General features: G+C 44.2%; 3 protein-coding genes across 3 annotated transcripts in view; 1 reads left to right on the forward strand and 2 right to left on the reverse strand.

Moving 5' to 3' along the window:
* The window catches only part of LOC140676656 (uncharacterized), a 310,270-nt gene that overhangs the window by 166,609 nt on the left and 124,638 nt on the right, over positions 1 to 19,023 (reverse strand). The gene's annotated exons all lie outside the window — the stretch shown is intronic.
* The window catches only part of LOC140676659 (uncharacterized), a 46,014-nt gene that overhangs the window by 17,382 nt on the left and 9,609 nt on the right, over positions 1 to 19,023 (reverse strand). The window lies entirely within an intron of this gene.
* LOC133624014 (uncharacterized) overlaps positions 10,795 to 19,023 on the forward strand; it is a 14,468-nt gene continuing 6,239 nt past the window's right edge. Inside the window, exon 1 of the mRNA XM_072916219.1 lies at positions 10,795 to 11,209. The gene's annotated coding sequence lies outside the window, so the exon portion shown is untranslated. The remainder of the gene's footprint in view (positions 11,210 to 19,023) is intronic.

The following is a 19,023-nucleotide window of genomic DNA, read 5'->3' on the forward strand; positions in this document are numbered from 1 at the left end:
TATATATATATATATATATATATATATGTATATATATATATATATATATATGTATATATATATATATATATATATATATATATATATATATATACACACATTTATATATATATATATATATATATATATATATATATATATATATATATATATATATATACACACACATTTATATATATATATATATATATATATATATATACACACATTTATATATATATATATATATATATATATATATATATATATATATATATATATATATATATATATATATATATACAGTATATAATTCATATTTAATTATTTTGCCGTTTTTGTTTACATGTTAAAGGTGTTTTGATGAATATACATGCATGTTTAACATATAGATTCCTTTCTTTCATGAAGACAAGAATATAAGTTGGTGTATTACTTGATTCTGATGACTTGCATTGATTGGAATCAGACAGTAGTGCTGATAGCGTCCACGTTTTCAAATGGAGGAGAAAAAAGTTCCTCCTTTCTGTCTAATACCACATGAAAGTGGTTGATTTTTGGCATCTTATTTGTCCAGCTTCCATATTCGTTTTTATACACTTTACAAGAAATACATTGGCGGCAAACTCCGTAGCTTGCTAGCTTGTTTGCGCTGGCTTTCGGAGACTCTTGTTTTGAAAGCGCAGGCGCGATGGAGCGGCACTTTTATTGTGAAGACAGGAACTGTGCAGTCAGTCTTTAGGCTTTTGACGGGATGTATGGTTGAAATAAAAGGGTATTTTTTCCTTCACACTTTTGATTGATTGATTGGAACTTTTATTAGTAGATTGCACAGTACAGTACATATTCCGTACAATTGACCACTAAATGGCAACACCCCAATAAGTTTTTACACATGTTTAAGTCAGGTCATGTGACCGCCTGGCTCTGTTTGATTGGTCCAACGTCACCAGTGACTGCATCTGATTGGTGGAACGGAGTGAACGTCACCAGTGACTGTATTTGTTGAAACGCAGGCACTATGAAGGTCTGTCTGACAGACCAAAACAAACAAAGCGTGCATTAACAGATCGATAAAAATTAGTAGCGAGTAGCGAGCTGAATGTAGATAAAAGTAGCGGAGTAAAAGTAGCGTTTCTTCTCTATAAATATACTCAAGTAAAAGTAAAAGTAAAAGTATGTTGCATTAAAACTACTCTTAGAAGTACAATTTATCCCAAAAGTTACTCAAGTAGATGTAACGGAGTAAATGTAGCGCGTTACTACCCACCTCTGTATTTATATATATATATATATATATATATATATATATATATATATATATATATATATATATATATATATATATATATATATATATATATATATATTTTTTTTTTTAACAAATACATGCCGACATATTCATTATAAAGTGGCCCGAATATGAGTTTAAATAAATAATCATATAAACTGTCATTATTCACTCAGTTTCCCCTCACTTCATAGCGTAAATCACCAAAAATGATTCCCGGGCGCGGCACCGCTGCTGCCCACTGCTCCCCTCACCTCCCAGGGGGTGAACAAGGGGATGGGTCAAATGCAGAGGACACATTTCACCACACCTAGTGTGTGTGTGTGACAATCATTTGGTACTTTAAGGTAGAGAGCCCCTTTAGTGTGTCGGTATCCAATCCATTCCACTTGTTCATATAGAAAATGCCCACATCACTCAAAATCCAGTCCGCATTTTCTCTGCGACCTTGCCTGCGGTCCTTGGACTTGTTCATATAGAAAATGCCCACATCACTCTTGTAGAATCTATATAAAGTAATATACATTAGCCTAATGTTAAAATAATGAAAAAAACATCATTAAATATATTTGTTTTATTGTATTGTTACATTAATAGCTGTTGTATTATTATAGGATGGCTTGTTAAACATTTCATAGGATTTTCAGAGGGAGGAAAAACCAAGACTTTTAATATAACATGTTAAATGAATAAATACATAAAAAGAAAAAGAAAAAAAATGGTTAAAAGCCATCGTCCCGGGGAGCATTTCATTTTGTCCCGTGCATTTTTTAAATAATAATAACAGTGAATAATTTCTAAGTATTTGTTAGTATTTTGTGTAGTTTTGTGCTTGTGCGCTACGTTCGCTCTCCTGGGGGCTAAGCCCCCCCTGTCCTTAAAAGCTAGTGACGCCCCTGATGGACTTTATTGTCATTATATTTGCATATAACGAGATTAAGGACTCCAATTTAAGGTGCAGTAGTGGAAACATATATGGATTAAAAATGAATAACATAAGAAGTAATAAAGATAAAATATACGAATTGAAATAAACAGACTACTATCCAATAAAAACAATAAGCAATCCTGTACAATATACAAAACAATATACAAAATACTGTACAATATACAGAGCAAAACAAGAGTACCAGAGTAATAAAGTAATGACAATCAGTGTCGGACGTATTGCACTCGAAGGGTAATATTGCACAGTAGGGTATTAGGGTAGGATATTATATAGGGGTGAATAATTTATTATAAGTTTGAGTTCAAGATGGTGACAGCTCTGGGAAAGAAGCTGTCTCTGAGCCTGTTTGTTCTGGTTCTGATGCACTTGTAGCGCCTGCCCGGTGGTAGCAGGTCAAACAGGTGGAAGCCATGGTGCGTGCTGTCATTGGTAATGTTTTTTGCTCTGTTGAGGCAACGGGAGTTGTGTAAATCCTTCAGGGAGGGGAGGGGGTAGCCGATGATTTTTTTGTGCAGAGTTTATGACCCTCTGAATCGCCTTTTTGTCTGCTTCAGTGCAGCTGGCGTGCCACACTGTTATGCAGTACTATATGCAGGCTCTCGACAGCCGAGCGATAGAAGGTCACCTTTAGCTGCTTCTCCAGTCTGTTCTTCCTCAGCACCTTCAGAAAGTGGAGTCTCTGCTTGGCCTTCTGGATGACCACAGTTGTATTTGGGGTCCAGGAGAGGTCAGCAGATATGAGGGTGCCGAGGAACTTGAAAGAACTGACTCTCTCCACCTCCTCGCCGTTGATGTAGAGTGCGGCGGGGTCTGCAGTGTTTTTCCTGAAGTCAAAGATGAGTTCCTTGGTTTTTGTGGTGTTCAGTGCCTGGTTATTCACTGAACACCACGCTGATAGTTTCAGAACCTCATCTCTGTATGCAGACTCATCCCCCCTGTAATGGGTCCAACCACCGTTGTGTTATCGGCAAATTTGATGATGGTGTTCTCCTGGTGGGCTGGACTACAGTCGTGGATGTAGAGGGATTACAAAAAAGGGCTCAGCAAACAGTCCTGTGGAGAGCCGATGCTGAGTGTGCGGGAGGAGGAGAGATGGGGGCCGAGTTTCGCTGTCTGGGGTCGGTTGGTCAGGAAGTCCTTAATCCAAAAACAGGTAGTCCAACAGTTTGGTGTTAAGGATGTCTGGTATGATTGTATTGAAGGCGGAGCTATAGTCGATGAAAAGCATCCTGTCATAGCTCCCCCGGTGTTCCAGGTGGCTCAGTGCAGAGTGGAGAGCTATGGTTATGGCGTCGTCCATGGATCTGTTTTCCCGGTAGGCAAACCGTTGTGGGTCTAGAGTGGGGGGGAGGCAGGCTTGGATGCGAAGCACTATATGATGACAGGTGTGAGTGCTACTGGGCGATAGTCAATGAGGTTGTTTGTGGCAGCTTTCTTGGGTGCCGGGATAGTTGTGGCGGATTTAAGGCACGGTGGGATGAGTGCCTGTGCCAAGGAGAGATTGAAGAGAACAGTGACAATGTAGGAGAGCTGAAAGCATGCTTTGAGCACCTTCCCGGGTACTCCGTCTGGACCAGCTGCCTTCCTGGGGTTCACTGCTCTGAGCACCCGTCTGACCTCATGCTCCTCAAGAGTGAGTGTGGGAGTGCTTGGGGCTGGGGGGAAGGGGGTGGTGAGGCTGTGACTGGTTGTGATGTCTCAAAGCGAGCAAAGAAGCAGTTCAGCTCCTCTGCCAGCGATACATCCCAGTCCCCGGTTGTTGCGTCACAGCCTCTGTAGTTGGTGATGTGCTATATGCCCTGCCACATCTGCCGTGGGTTGTTGCTTGAGAGATGGCCTTGGATCCTCTCTTTGTAGTCCGTCTTGGCTTCTTTGAGTCCTCTCTTCAGGTCAGCTCGCGCAGCGCTGTACAGAGCACTGTCACCTAACCTGAAGGCGGTGTCACGGGCATTGAGGAGCATGCGGACCTGGCTTGTCATCCAGGGTTTCTGGTTTGGGTAAACCTGGATGCTTTTTCCACAGTTACATTGCCGATACAGTACTTTATGTAGGATAGTACCGACTCTGTGTGTGTGGGCAGGTCTTGGTCTTCAAAAACACCCCATGCAGTGTGTGCAAAGCAGTCCTGTAGCTGGGGGAGTGCATCCTCAGGCCAAGTTGTAACAGTCTTTGTCACCGCTTTTGTCCTTGCTCTGAGGGGGGTGTAGGCAGGGGGGAGCAGCAAGTAGAGGTGGTCTGACTGGCCTAGGTGGGGAGGGTGATGGCTCTATATGCCTCTTAGATGTTGGAGTAAACATGGTCAAGAGTGTTCCCCTCTCTAGTTGGGCATTTAACATACTGGTAAAATTTGGGTAGTACTGTTTTCAGATTATTAAAATCTCCAGCAATAATGTGAGTGCCATTGGGGTGGGCACGTGGTTGTTTATTTATTGTGTTTAGCAGTAGAGAGAGCCATGCTAACATTAGTATCCGGTGGTATGTAAACTGTCGTGATGATTACTACTGTTACTACCAGAGTCCTCGTTTCGGTCCCGACGTAGCAGCGTGCGGCCTGCGTCGGGGATTAGGGGGTGAAGCCAGGTTTCGAAAATTACCAAAAAACAGCAGTCCTGGATGTAGCTATTTCCAGCCAGCTCGAGTTTTAGGTCATCTATTTTGTGATTGATTGATTGATTGATTGGAACTTTTATTAGTTGATTGCACAGTACAGTACATATTCCGCACCATTGACCACTAAATGGTAGCACCCAAATAAGTTTTTCATCCTGTTTAAGGCGGGGTCCACGTGAATCAATTCATGGTGAACCATGGATCTGGCGTTGGTGAGGTATATGCTCGGCAGCAGAGGCTTGTGGGGCCGTTTTTTGATTCTCGCCAGGAGACCAGACCGGCAGCCCCGCTTTTGTTTCCTCTCCCGCCGATGCCTGCGTCGCCTGCGTCGCCTGCCGAGTCCGATTACAATCCACTGAGATTATGGCGGTCTCACTATCTCGTCGGGTATGTTGTGCAAGCGGTGGAAATTGCTCGAGACAGCTATCCTGTGTAGAAAACCAATGTCCAGCAGGTTTTGACGACTGTGTTGTGTCGGGACGGTAGACAGACATAACCAAAACACTATAAAACATACAAACCCCATTTCCATATGAGTTGGGAAATTCTGTAAGATGTAAATAAAAACGGAATACAATGATTTGCAAATCATTTTCAACCCATATTCAATCGAATGCACTACAAAGACAACATATTTGATGTTCAAACTCATAAACTTAATTTTTTTTTTGCAAATAATAATTAACTTAGAATTTTATGGCTGCAACACGTGCCAAAGAAGTTGGGAAAGGGCATGTTCACCACTGTTCCTTTTAACAACACTCAGTAAACGTTTGGGAACTGAGGAGACACATTTTTTAAGCTTCTCAGGTGGAATTCTTTCCCATTCTTGCTTGATGTACAGCTTAAGTTGTTCAACAGTCCGGGGGTCTCCGATGTGGTATTGTAGGCTTCATAATGCGCCACACATTCTCAATGGGAGACAGGTCTGGAGTACAGGCAGGCCAGTCTAGTACCCGCACTCTTTTACTATGAAGCCACGTTGATGTAACACGTGGTTTGGCATTATCTTGCTGAAATAAGCAGGGGCGTCCATGGTAACGTTTCTTGGATGGCAACATATGTTGCTCCAAAACCTGTATGTACCTTTCAGCAATAATGGCGCCTTCACAGATGTGTAAGTTACCCATGTCTTGGGCACTAATACACCCCCATACCATCACACATGCTGGCTTTTCCACTTTGCGCCTATAACAATCCGGATGGTTCTTTTCCTCTTTGGTCCGGAGGACACGACGTCCACAGTTTCCAAAAACAATTTGAAATGTGGACTCGTCAGACCACAGAACACTTTTCCACTTTGTATCAGTCCATCTTAGATGAGCTCAGGCCCAGCCGAGCCGACGGCGTTTCTGGGTGTTGTTGATAAACGGTTTTCGCCTTGCATAGGAGAGTTTTTAACTTGCACTTACAGATGTAGCGACCAACTGTAGTTACTGACAGTGGGTTTCTGAAGTGGTCCTGAGCCCATGTGGTGATATCCTTTACACACTGATGTCGCTTGTTGATGCAGTACAGCCTGAGGGATCGAAGGTCACGGGCTTAGCTGCTTACGTGCAGTGATTTCTCCAGATTCTCTGAACCCTTTGATGATATTACGGACCTTAGATGGTGAAATCCCTAAATTCCTTGCAATAGATGGTTGAGAAAGGTTTTTCTTAAACCGTTCAAAAATTTGCTCACGCATTTCTTGACAAAATGGTGACCTTCGCCCCATCCTTGTTTGTGAATGACTAATCATTAATAATCTAGTTTTAAACCCAATCATGGCACCCACCTGTTCCCAATTTGCCTGTTCACCTGTGGGATGTTCCAAATAAGTGTTTGATGAGCATTCCTCAACTTTATCAGTATTTATTGCCACTTTTCCCAACTTCTTTGTCACGTGTTGCTGGCATCAAATTCTAAAGTTAATGATTATTTGTAAAAAAAAAAAAAAGTTTATCAGTTTGAACATCAAATATGTTGTCTTTGTAGCATATTCAACTGAATATGGGTTGAAATTGATTTGCAAATCATTGTATTCCGTTTATATTTACATCTAACACAATTTCCCAACTCATATGGAAACGGGGTTTGTAAAAGGAAGCACCGAAAGTGGGAGTTGTAAGCCGCTGTTAGCCATTTTGTTAATAGTAATTTGTATTCCGAAGTCCAAATTAGGGCCTCTTCCCTATGAGGAGTGATCCAGCACAGCTGCGAATGTCAAACTAAGGGGCATTATCTTATTATGTGCTCAAACCGAAATACTACTATTTACTTAAACTTGGTCGTTCGCTTTCTCCAAGGTGAATATAAACCTTCACCATAAGCAAAACATAATATGAGTTAATTAATTCACTTCAGCATCTAATGGTGCATCACAATTTGTGTTTTGTAGGAAGAATGTTGTTCCTGTTTTGCGTGGGCCTCGTGTGTCCTCACCCAGCCAGTCTCTGGTAAACAATGTCCCATCATGCTGACATCCACTGAATGTGAGGGCTCATAAAACACCACATAAACATACCGGTACATACGTCAGCCCCTGGGGTCCACTTCCCAAGGATGCTGAGTGTCTCCTATCTTGGGGAGTTGTGAAGAAGTTGTAACGGACAGGACACTGACGGCCAAGTGGGGGATTTGATTGATTGATTGATTGAGAAGTTTATTGACATCTTAAAGAATTGAATCCATGCAATGCTTTAAAAAGGCAAATGGATGGCACAAAAAGCCAAATGGCTTGTTTCCATTGTGGTCCATTAAGTCAGTATTTTGGTGAGCAACGGGGCCCCAAAATTGTAAACGGACTGACACTGTGTAAGAGAGACTTGGCACCATCTGTGCCCTAATTGATACGATGACATTCAGCAATTTTCAAGGTCCAACTTTAATTTCAGCCACGCCTTCTTCTCGCTAACAATGACGCCAAAATAATGCCGTCAGAACTAATAAATAAGAAAAACAGAACTTACAATTAGTCTGATATCAAATAAAAGAAAACACATTGATTTCACATACATTATCAGAAAGAATCATACCTCACTGGCCTCACAAACTCCGAGTGAATAAAGTTTATTTTCAAGCCAAGACTCCATTAACCTCTCACATCAAATGCTTGCTGTCTCATGCTGCTTCCCTTATTCCGTCACATATCAATCGTCCCCCGAACAATGTGACCAAACCGGAACAAAAAATATGTTCCTCTCCAATTGACATGGGTTTTTGTAACAAAAATAAGGTTAACATATACTTGCATGAATTAACCAAAGGAAATACATTTCTAATCACATTATATGTAAATATGAACTTATATTTATACATGGTATTTATTTACTCTAACCAACTATGAATTATACAACATACAGATGTGATGGGACACAAGTAGGGGATTTTATTTTTTAATGTTTCATTGCCATGCATGTCTTAGTGTTTTTATTGCTGTGGATTTCAATTGCATGTTTTTACACTTTAGAATTTGATTGTCTTTTTAATTGCATGTTTTTACTCCTTGTGGACTTTGCTGGCATTTTAAGACGTTGCCCCTTTTAGCTTGTTGCCCCTGACAACCAAAGTGCCGATTGAACGGCGCCTGAAATCAGACGCACCTGTGGAGCATTAGGACTGCACACATTTAAAGGAGGGAGGAACAGAAGGAAGGGGAACCGGAGAGTATCGACTGGCTTTGCCAAGAGCGTCCGGGTGGACGCCCGCAGGCTGGGAAGGAATCCAGGACTACGCAGCAGACCCCGCAAGCTACCGGAGTGAACCCCAAGAAGCCCACAACACGCAGGGGCAGAGGAAACTCTGCCTCCGAAGTAAGTGTCGTGGATTGTGGATCTGTGGGGGTGATCAATTGCCTTTGGCTGTGGGCTTGCGGGCTCGGGCGTTGTACGCTGGCTGTGTGGTCCTGTGGGCAGGAGCGGTCGGGACCCAGAGAGCTGCGGTGACTCCTGGGAGCGACCAAGAGGCGGGGAGAGACGGGACGCGTACGGCCACGTAGGTCCCACCAGAGACTGGTGAGGAGAGTGGGCGTACTCAATATTTCTACGCTGAACTACAGCAGAGCCTTGCGTGTAAGTGTGACGTCAGCCCTGAGAGTGTCTCCGTGTTTTTAGATTATTTTATCCCCGTGGCCTGCCTCCGATTTAATTTGTGTGCAGGAGGACACCGTGGAAGTGAGCGGAGCCATGCCTGTCGTGGCTGTACCCTCACCTATATTATTGTTTACCAAATGGTATTTTTAGTGTTATCAACTTGACTGTATTTTTAATTTGTATTGAATAAATTGTAAATGAGCATCATTATCTTTCCTTATTTTGGGACGGTTGCAGGGCCGGCCCGTGGCATAGGCCGTATAGGCAAATGCTAAGGGCGCCGTCCATGAGGGGGCGCCACGCCAGTGCCACAAATGTTGGAGAAAAAAAAAGAAAAGAAAAAAAGTTGGTACTATTATTTCTAAATACAAAAAATAATCCCACGTTAATTAAAATGCAAAGTAAAGCCTATTTAATAGAAATATTATTTGTTACAACATTACGCCCCCTCTCCCCCCGCACGGTGCGCCCCCTCCCTTCCCGTATCATGACTCTTTTTGGACGTCACCACATCAAAAAATCAACACAAGATGTCAAAACGGCCAAAACTGTCAGGTGCCCAGGGAAGAAAAAAGAGAAAAGAAGAGGAGGAGAAACGAGAAAAGACAGAGGTAGCAGGTAGGTGAGCCGAACATGAAATTATTTGTCTGTTACAGAATGTGATAGTAACCCGGCTTTTTAGCATTAAGCTAATGTCACATGATTCGGCAATTGCCAATCAATAAATAGCTAGTTCTGTTTTAACGTCGGGTTAATATTGTGGAGGGGCTAAATTGTTATGGAAAATAATAATGTAACGTTAGGTAATTACAGTACTCCCACCTTACATTTTTCAGGGACATTTGTATTAGATCTTTTAAGCAGCTGTTTTTTGTTTACATTGTTATTGCCTTCTGGTTAGCTATGTTTGCCCTGCAGGTAATAGTCACTTTTCCACCCCTTTATATATTAGGTATAGTTGTAAGTAAAAAAAAAAAAAGGTCAAAGACAAAGCTATTCGGTTTCTTGTGAGTATATACACTTCACTGCCGATGTGGGGGGGCGCCACCTAAAATCTTGCCTAGGGCGCCAGATTGGTTAGGGCCAGGCCTGGACGGTTGCTCTCACTACATTGAGTTCTTAATATTTACATTTGTTTTAAGTAAAATTTTACTAGATTTTAATATTCCACCAATCGGGTCCATCACATATACAATGTGCTTCTGTTAGCAGCTACACTTTTCCTAACTAAGAGTTTCCCGCTTGTCTCCAACCCTTCCCCCATGCATTCCTGAGATAAGATAAGGGGTGTGTGCCTCACCGACACTCTCCTGTAAACAGACGGCCTTTGTCTTTTGAGGCCTCCAATAAATACTCCAAAAAAAAGGTATTCTCTGGAAATGTCTTATTAAATAGATTATTATATTGTAAAACAGACACTTTACTTTTGCTTGTCCTTATGTCCCTGCAAGATGATGTTACGTTTTGGACGCATGGCTGCAATGGTTGTGATCTCTCGGATGCAGAATTTTACACCAGTAAAACCAGCAAACCAGCAAACCAGTAATTATAGTCTGCAAATTGTGTTGTTGTTGAATTATATTTATCTGATTTAAAGTCAAATACAGTTTATATACTTGTCTGTCTATCTGTGTTAGCCCTGCGATGAGGTGGCGACTTGTCCAGGGTGTACACCGCCTTCCGCCCGAATGCAGCTGAGATAGGCTCGAGCACCCCCCGCCACCCCGAAAGGGACACGCGGTAGATAAATGGATGGATGCTATTTTGTGTAGACACCATGAAAACATACATTTAGAATGAATCGTTCATGACTTGCCCATCACTATGACTCTTTGGCCCCGCCCCTAAGTGACGCATGCGTGGAGGATATGCGCTTTGCAGCAAAGTCTTCCTTCACTCCACACACGCTTCTAAGCCTCGGCACATCTCCTCACATCGCTACTAACTACACTTTATTCATCCTCCGTGTCAGGATAAACTCCACTCGTCTCAGTCAACTTTGGACATTATTAGGCCCGCTTAGCTTGCTAGTTGTTTTAGCGCGCTAGTTAGCTTAGCATGCTAGTTAGCTTAGCGTGCTCGTTAGCTTAGCTTGTTAGCTGCTAACAAAGAGAGGCGGAAGTAATCAACACATCGCTTAGTTAAGATCAAGTGTGAGTGTAAAGTGTTGGGATTGTGTGAAAATATGTGAAAGAACTATAGCAGAGTACAACGAGGAACTTTCTCGGACAAAAGAAGAGAACAAGAGACTACGTCAACTACTGGACGCTGTTTTCAAGAAACCCTAAGTTGTGTTACACAGAACAGGTTTGTTTACTTCTTACTCTCACATGTTTACTAACTTTATATTCCATCATTAACATGAACATGACGTGTTAGAATAATTTGATTAATAGGTGTACTCAGACACATGATTGTTATTGTGTTACTAATGTGATTATCAGACACCAGTCATTTCCTCCATTTATCCATCTTATTCCGCTTATCCGAGGTCGGGTCGCGGGGGCAGCAGCCTAAGCAGGAAAGCCCAGATTTCCCTCTCCCCTGCCACTTCGTCCAGCTCTCCCCCTCACACCTCCTCCCCCTTTTGTTTCTGGAAAAAGGCACTTTCAGAAACATCCAAGAAAAAGGGCAGCAAAAGCGGAGGTGGAGGACAGGTCATTTTTGAGGTCAATGAAAGCCTTTTCAGCCTCTGTGGACCACTGGAGGGCGGCATTAGGGTTGCGGACCCCAAAGCGGTATCGACTGACCCTTATGGCGATCGCGACCCTACTGGTGAAAGCCACAAAGTATGCTTACACATATTGACGCAAATATAATAAAAACACTAAAATTAAGACGGATGCTTTTGCAATGTTAATTTGATCTTTCACAACACCTAGTGGCCACAATAATTCATTAAGTCAAGCTCATGGCGCAGAAAGTTGAACGATGCGGACACGTTTGTTACTGGATACTTTCGATCAGACTTCTGTTTTGGAGACTTTGTGTACGAATAAAGCAACTATAATTATTTGATATGCTTAAATGTGCTGTTTTAGCTTAGCTGTTGTGTAGCTGCTAGCTCCTCGTAGCCTACAGCAGGTGTGTCCAAAGTGGAGCCCATAGCTATGTTTTTAACCGACAACGGTTAAAAACTCTCTGAGCTGCCACCTTAACGTGGTAGAGGAGTTTGCGTGTCCCAATGATCCTAGGAGCTATGTTGTCCGGGGGCTTCCATTCCCCCTGGTAGGGTCTCCCAAGGCAAACTGGTCCTAGGTGAGGGATCAGACAAAGAGCAGCTCGAAGACCTCTATGAAGAACACGAACAAGGAACCCAGATTTCCCTCGCCCGGACGCGGGTCACCGGGGCCCCCCTCTGCAGCCAGGCCCGGAGGTGGGGCACGATGGCGAGCGCCTGGTGGCCGGGCCTGTCCCCATGGGGCCCGGCCGGGCACAGCCCGAAGAGGCAACGTGGGTCCCCCCTCCAATGGGCTCACCACCCATAGCAGGGGCCATAGAGGTCGGGTGCAGTGTGAGCTGGACGGCAGCCGAAGGCAGGGCACTTGGTGGTCCGATCCTCGGCTACATAAGCTAGCTCTTGGGACGTGGAACGTCACCTCGCTGGGGGGAAAGGAGCCTGAGCTAGTGCGTGAGGTGGAGAAGTTCCGGCTAGATATAGTCGGACTCACTTCGACGCACAGCAAGGGCTCTGGAACCAGTTCTCTCGAGAGGGGCTGGACTCTCTTCCACTCTGGCGTTGCCGGCAGTGAGAGGCGACGGGCTGGGGTGGCAATTCTTGTTGCCCCCCGGCTCAAAGCCTGCACGTTGGAGTTCAACCCGGTGGACGAGAGGGTAGCCTCCCTCCGCCTTCGGGTGGGGGGACGGGTCCTGACTGTTGTTTCCGCTTACGCGCCAAACGGCAGCTCAGATTACCCACCCTTTTTGGATTCACTCGAGGGAGTACTGGAGAGTAAGGCTGCAGCTAACGATTATTTTTCTATCGATTAATCTATAGATTATTTTTTCGATTAATCGGTTAATCTATAGATTATTTTTTTCGATTAATCTATAGATTATTTTTCCTTTTACCGATTTTTTTTTTTTTAATTTAAAATGAAGATGAAAAAATAAATGTAGGCCAGTTTTTTCAAAAGGCATGGCTTTTATTTACAAAAAAAAAGTATGGCCACTCAGTCAACATTGACAACAACATGACAAAATATTCTGTAACAATGTAAACATTTAACAAAATTAAAAGTAGCTTATTTGCTTTTAATGTGCAAATATAAAAGTAAACATCCAGTGCAAATCTTAATATTCTGCAATAGTATAAGCATTTCAAAAGTAAAAGTATTGCTTATTTTGCTTTAAAATGTGCAAAAATAAAGATAAACATCCAATTCAAAAAAGTGCAAAACGGAAATATTCTGTAACAACAGTGTAAACATTTCAACAAAAGTAAAAGTATTGCTTATTTGCTAAAATGTGCAAAAATAAAGATTAACATCCAATACAAAAAAGTGCAAAACGAAATATTCTGTAACAACAGTGTAAATATTTCAACAAAAGTAAAACTTTTGCTTATTTTGCTTAATAACACAACAATGATAGTATGATTAAAGTGAAAGTTAATTGTTCGTTTGCACATAGTATACGTAATTGTTAATGTTGTAAAAGGTATTTGCACAACTAATTAACGTTAGCGTTAAAGAGGAGCGCGTCTTTGTAAACACTGAACAGGCACGCCAAACGCTCCTCTCAGAGCGAAACGGTGCTTTAGTTTATGAATTTACAACGCAGATACAAATGACACATTCATGTTTTTGTGTAATGATGACAACGTATACTCACGCGGACGATTGACTAGTTGATGGTGATGGCAAGAACGCTGCCGTTGTGCTGCTATGATAGGCCATTTCCGCTTGACACAGTGTGCATACAACAACATTATTAGCAGAGGTGGGTAGAGTAGCCAGAAATTGTACTCAAGTAAGAGTACTGTTACTTTAGAGATTTATTACTCAAGTAAAAGTAAGGAGTAGTCACCCAAATATTTACTTGAGTAAAAGTAAAAAGTATGTTGTGAAAAAACTACTCAAGTACTGAGTAACATACACACACATATCATATATATATATATATATATGTGTGTGTATATATATATATACACACACACACACACACACACACACACATATATATATATATATATATATATGTATATATATATATATATATATACATACATTGATATATACAGTATATAATTTATATTTATTTATTTTGCCGTTTTTGTTTACATGTTAAAGGTGTTTTAATAATTATACATGCATGTTTAACATATAGATTCCTTTCTTTCATGAAGACAAGAATATAAGTTGGTGTATTACCTGATTCTGATGACTTGCATTGATTGTAATCAGACAGTAGTGCTGGTAACGTCCACGTTTTCAAATGGAGGAGAAAAAAAGTTCCTCCTTTCTGTCTAATACCACATGAAAGTGGTTGGTTTTTGGCATCTTATTTGTCCACCTTCCATATTCGTTTTTATACCCTTTACAAGAAATACATTGGCGGCAAACTCCGTAGCTTGCTAGCTTGTTTGCGCTGGCTTTCGGAGACTCTTATTTTGAAAGCGCAGGCGCGATGGAGCGGGACTTTTATTGTGAAGACAGGAACTGTGCAGTCAGTCTTTACGGTTGAAATAAAAAAAGGGTCTTTTTTCCTTCACACTTTTGATTGATTGATTGGAACTTTTATTAGTAGATTGCACAGTACAGTACATATTCCGTACAATTGACCACTAAATGGTAACACCCGAAGTTAGCTCGGAGCCAGTCAGGTCATGTGACCCCTGGCTCTGTTTGATTGGTCCAACGTCACCAGTGACTGCATCTGATTGGTGGAACGAAGTGAAACGTCACCAGTAAGGCAGGCACTTTGAAGGTCTGTCTGACAGACCAAAACAAACAAAGCTTGCATTAACAGATCGATAAAAATTAGTAGCGAGTAGCGAGCTGAATGTAGATAAAAGTAGCGGAGTAAAAGTAGCGTTTCTTCTTAGGCCGTTTATTGAAATACTCCCACACTTTTGACGACTTTTGGCATGCTTTTTTCCCCTCGCTCGCACCGCTCGCATCGTCTGCTTTGCGCTCCGCCATGACGGTAGTGTGACGTAAATATGCGACGCGTCGACGAACAAAAACGTCCTCGACGTATTTACGTAACCGATGACGTCGACAACGTCGACGCGTCGTTTCAGCCCTACTGGAGAGTGCCCCCCCCCCGGGTGATTCCCTCGTTCTACTGGGGGATTTCAACAGTCATGTTGGCAACGACAGTGAAACCTGGAGAGGCGTGATTGGGAAGAATGGCCGCCCGGATCTGAACCCGAGTGGAGTTTTGTTATTGGACTTTTGCGCTCGCCACAGATTGTCAATAACAAACACCATGTTCAAACATAAGGGTGTCCATATGTGCACTTGGCACCAGGACACCCTAGGCCGCAGTTCCATGATCGACTTTGTAGTTGTGTCATCGGATTTGCGGTCTCATGTTTTGGACACTCGGGTGAAGAGAGGGGCGGAGCTTTCTACCGATCACCACCTGGTGGTGAGTTGGCTGCGATGGTGGGGGAGGATGCCGGACAGAACTGGCAGGCCCAAACGCATTGTGAGGGTTTGCTGGGAACGCCTGGCAGAGTCTCCTGTCAGAGAGAGTTTCAATTCCCACCTCCGGAAGAAATTTGAACATGTCACGAGGGAGGCACTAGACATTGAGTCCGAGTGGACGATGTTCCGTGCCTCTATTGTCGAGGCGGCCGATTGGAGCTGTGGCCGCAATGTGGTTGGTGCCTGTCGTGGCGGTAATCCTAGAACCCGCTGGTGGACACCAGCGGTAAGGGATGCCGTCAAGCTGAAGAAAGAGTCCTATCGGGCTCTTTTGGCTCATAGGACTCCGGAGGCAGCAGACAGGTACCGACAGGCCAAGCGATGTGCGGCTTCAGCGGTCGCGGAGGCAAAAACTCGGACATGGGAGGAGTTCGGGGAAGCCATGGAAAACGACTTCCGGACGGCTTCGAAGCGATTCTGGACCACCATCCGCCGCCTCAGGAAGGGGAAGCAGTGCAATGTCAACACCGTGTATGGCGAGGATGGTGTTCTGCTGACCTCGACTGCGGATGTTGTGGATCGGTGGAGGGAATACTTCGAAGACCTCTTCAATCCTACCAGCACGTCTTCCTATGAGGAAGCAGGGCCTGGGGAATCTGTGGTGGGCTCTCCTATTTCTGGGGCTGAGGTTGCCGAGGTAGTTAAAAAGCTCCTCGGTGGCAAGGCCCCGGGGGTGGATGAGATCCGCCCGGAGTTCCTTAAGGCTCTGGATGTTGTGGGGCTGTCTTGTTTGACAAGACTCTGCAACATCGCGTGGACATCGGGGGCGGTACCTCTGGATTGGCAGACCGGGGTGGTGGTTCCTCTCTTTAAGAAGGGGAACCGGAGGGTGTGTTCCAACTATCGTGGGATCACACTCCTCAGCCTTCCCGGTATGGTCTATTCAGGTGTACTGGAGAGGAGGCTACGCCGGATAGTCGAACCTCGGATTCAGGAGGAACAGTGTGGTTTTCGTCCTGGTCGTGGAACTGTGGACCAGCTCTATACTCTCGGCAGGGTCCTTGAGGGTGCATGGGAGTTTGCTCAACCAGTCTACATGTGCTTTGTGGACTTGGAGAAGGCATTCGACCGTGTACCCCGGGAAGTCCTGTGGGGAGTGCTCAGAGAGTATGGGGTAACGGACTGTCTTATTGTGGCGGTTCGCTCCCTGTATAATGGTCCGCATTGGCGGCAGTAAGTCGGACCCGTTTCCAGTGAGGGTTGGACTCCGCCAGGGCTGCCCTTTGTCACCGATTCTGTTCATAACCTTTATGGACAGAATTTCTAGGCGCAGTCAGGGCATTGAGGGTATCTGGTTTGGTGGCTGCAGGATTAGGTCTCTGCTTTTTGCAGATGATGTGGTCCTGATGGCTTCATCTAGCCAAGATCTTCAGCTCTCACTGGATCGGTTCGCAGCCGAGTGTGAAGCGACTGGGATGGGAATCAGCACCTCCAAATCCGAGTCCATGGTTCTCGCCCGGAAAAGGGTGGAGTGCCATCTCCGGGTTGGGGAGGAGATCTTGCCCCAAGTGGAAGAGTTCAAGTACCTCGGAGTCTTGTTCACGAGTGGAGGAAGAGTAGATCGTGAGATCGACAGGCGGATCGGTGCGGCGTCTTCAGTAATGCGGACGCTGTATCGATCCGTTGTGGTGAAGAAGGAGCTGAGCCGGAAGGCAAAGCTCTCGATTTACCGGTCGATCTACGTTCCTATCCTCACCTATGGTCATGAGCTTTGGGTCATGACCGAAAGGACAAGATCAAGGGTACACGCGGCCGAAATGAGTTTCCTCCGCCGGGTGGCGGGGCTCTCCCTTAGAGATAGGGTGAGAAGCTCTGTCATCCGGGGGGAGCTCAAAGTAAAGCCGCTGCTCCTCCACATCGAGAGGAGCCAGATGAGGTGGTTCGGGTATCTGGTCAGGATGCCACCCGAACGCCTCCCTCGGGAGGTGTTTCGGGCACGTCTGACCGGTAGGAGGCCACGGGGAAGACCCAGGACACGTTGGGAAGACTATGTCTCCCGGCTGGCCTGGGAACGCCTCGGGATCCCCCGGTAGGAGTTGGACGAAGTGGCTGGGGAGAGGGAAGTCTGGGCTTCCCTGCTTAGGCTGCTGCCCCCGCGACCCGACCTCGGATAAGCGGAAGACGATGGATGGATGGAACGGGGAGTGTTGAAAATGTGGTGTCGGTCCAATCAGCAGCAGCTACGCTCTGTTTCGTCATTAGACCTAAGTCTTTGGCTTGGTAGGCGGGACAGAGAGCAAGGGAACAATGTGGGACAGCAATGGTGTCCATCTTATACCATGCTAGTTGTTGCAATGATCAGCCACACCCTGAGTTCCAACATATATAGGAGTCAAAGACCTCCTGGTATGAGTCGTCTGACTGGTGATCATAACAGGTGGATACATACGGACACAGCTCAGTCAGCCAGGGCTTTCACTGATAGAACAGTTGGAGCAGTCCTTGTCCTTCACTCCTTCCCGGGAGGAGGCGTACCCAGTAGATGTCAGCCGTTGCTGGTACTTCAGGCTGTGGTGCGAGCACGAGCATGGAGGAGCCTTTGTAGTGGAGTCTGAACATGCGCAAGCTTTTTTTTTTCTTCATAAAGCAAACGGATCACACGAGTGTGCCGATCCGAAGATATTGATCCTCACGGATCAATGTTGATCCGTTGCACCACTAATATATATATATATATTGTGACGTACGGGCCCAAACCAACCTCCCAGAGACAGTTCTGTTAAAGGGGAACATTATCACAATTTCAGAATGGTTAAAACCATTAAAAATCAGTTCCCAGTGGCTTATTTTATTTTTCAAAGTTTTTTTCAAAATTTTACCCATCACGCAATAGCCCTAAAAAAAGCTTCAAAGTGCCTGATTTTAACCATCGTTATATACACCCGTCCATTTTCCTGTGACGTCACATAGTGAAGCCAACACAAACAAACATGGCGCATAGAACAGCAAGCTATAGCGACATTAGCTCGGATTCAGACTCGGATTTCAGCGGCTTAAGCGATTCAACAGATTACGGATGTATTGAAACGGATGGTTGTAGTGTGGAGGCAGGTAGCGAAAACGAAATTGAAGAAGAAACTGAAGCTATTGAGCTATATCGGTTTGAACCGTATGCAAGCGAAACCGACGAAAACGACACGACAGCCAGCGACACGGGAGAAAGCGAGGACGAATTCGGCGATCGCCTTCTAACCAACGATTGGTATGTGTTTGTTTGGCATTAAAGGAAACTAACAACTATGAACTAGGTTTACAGCATATGAAATACATTTGGCAACAACATGCACTTTGAGAGTGCAGACAGCCCAATTTTCATCAATTAATATAATCTGTAGACATACCCTCATCCGCGCTATTTCCTGAAAGCTGATCTGTCCAGTTTTGGAGTTGATATCAGGAGGCCAGGGAAGCTAGGTTCGATATTCTTCTCTTAATCATCTTCGGTGGCATAAGAGACGGTGTGAGCCA

This window comes from Nerophis lumbriciformis, linkage group LG26 (assembly GCF_033978685.3).
Source record: "Nerophis lumbriciformis linkage group LG26, RoL_Nlum_v2.1, whole genome shotgun sequence".
Taxonomy (NCBI): Eukaryota; Metazoa; Chordata; class Actinopteri; order Syngnathiformes; family Syngnathidae; genus Nerophis; species Nerophis lumbriciformis.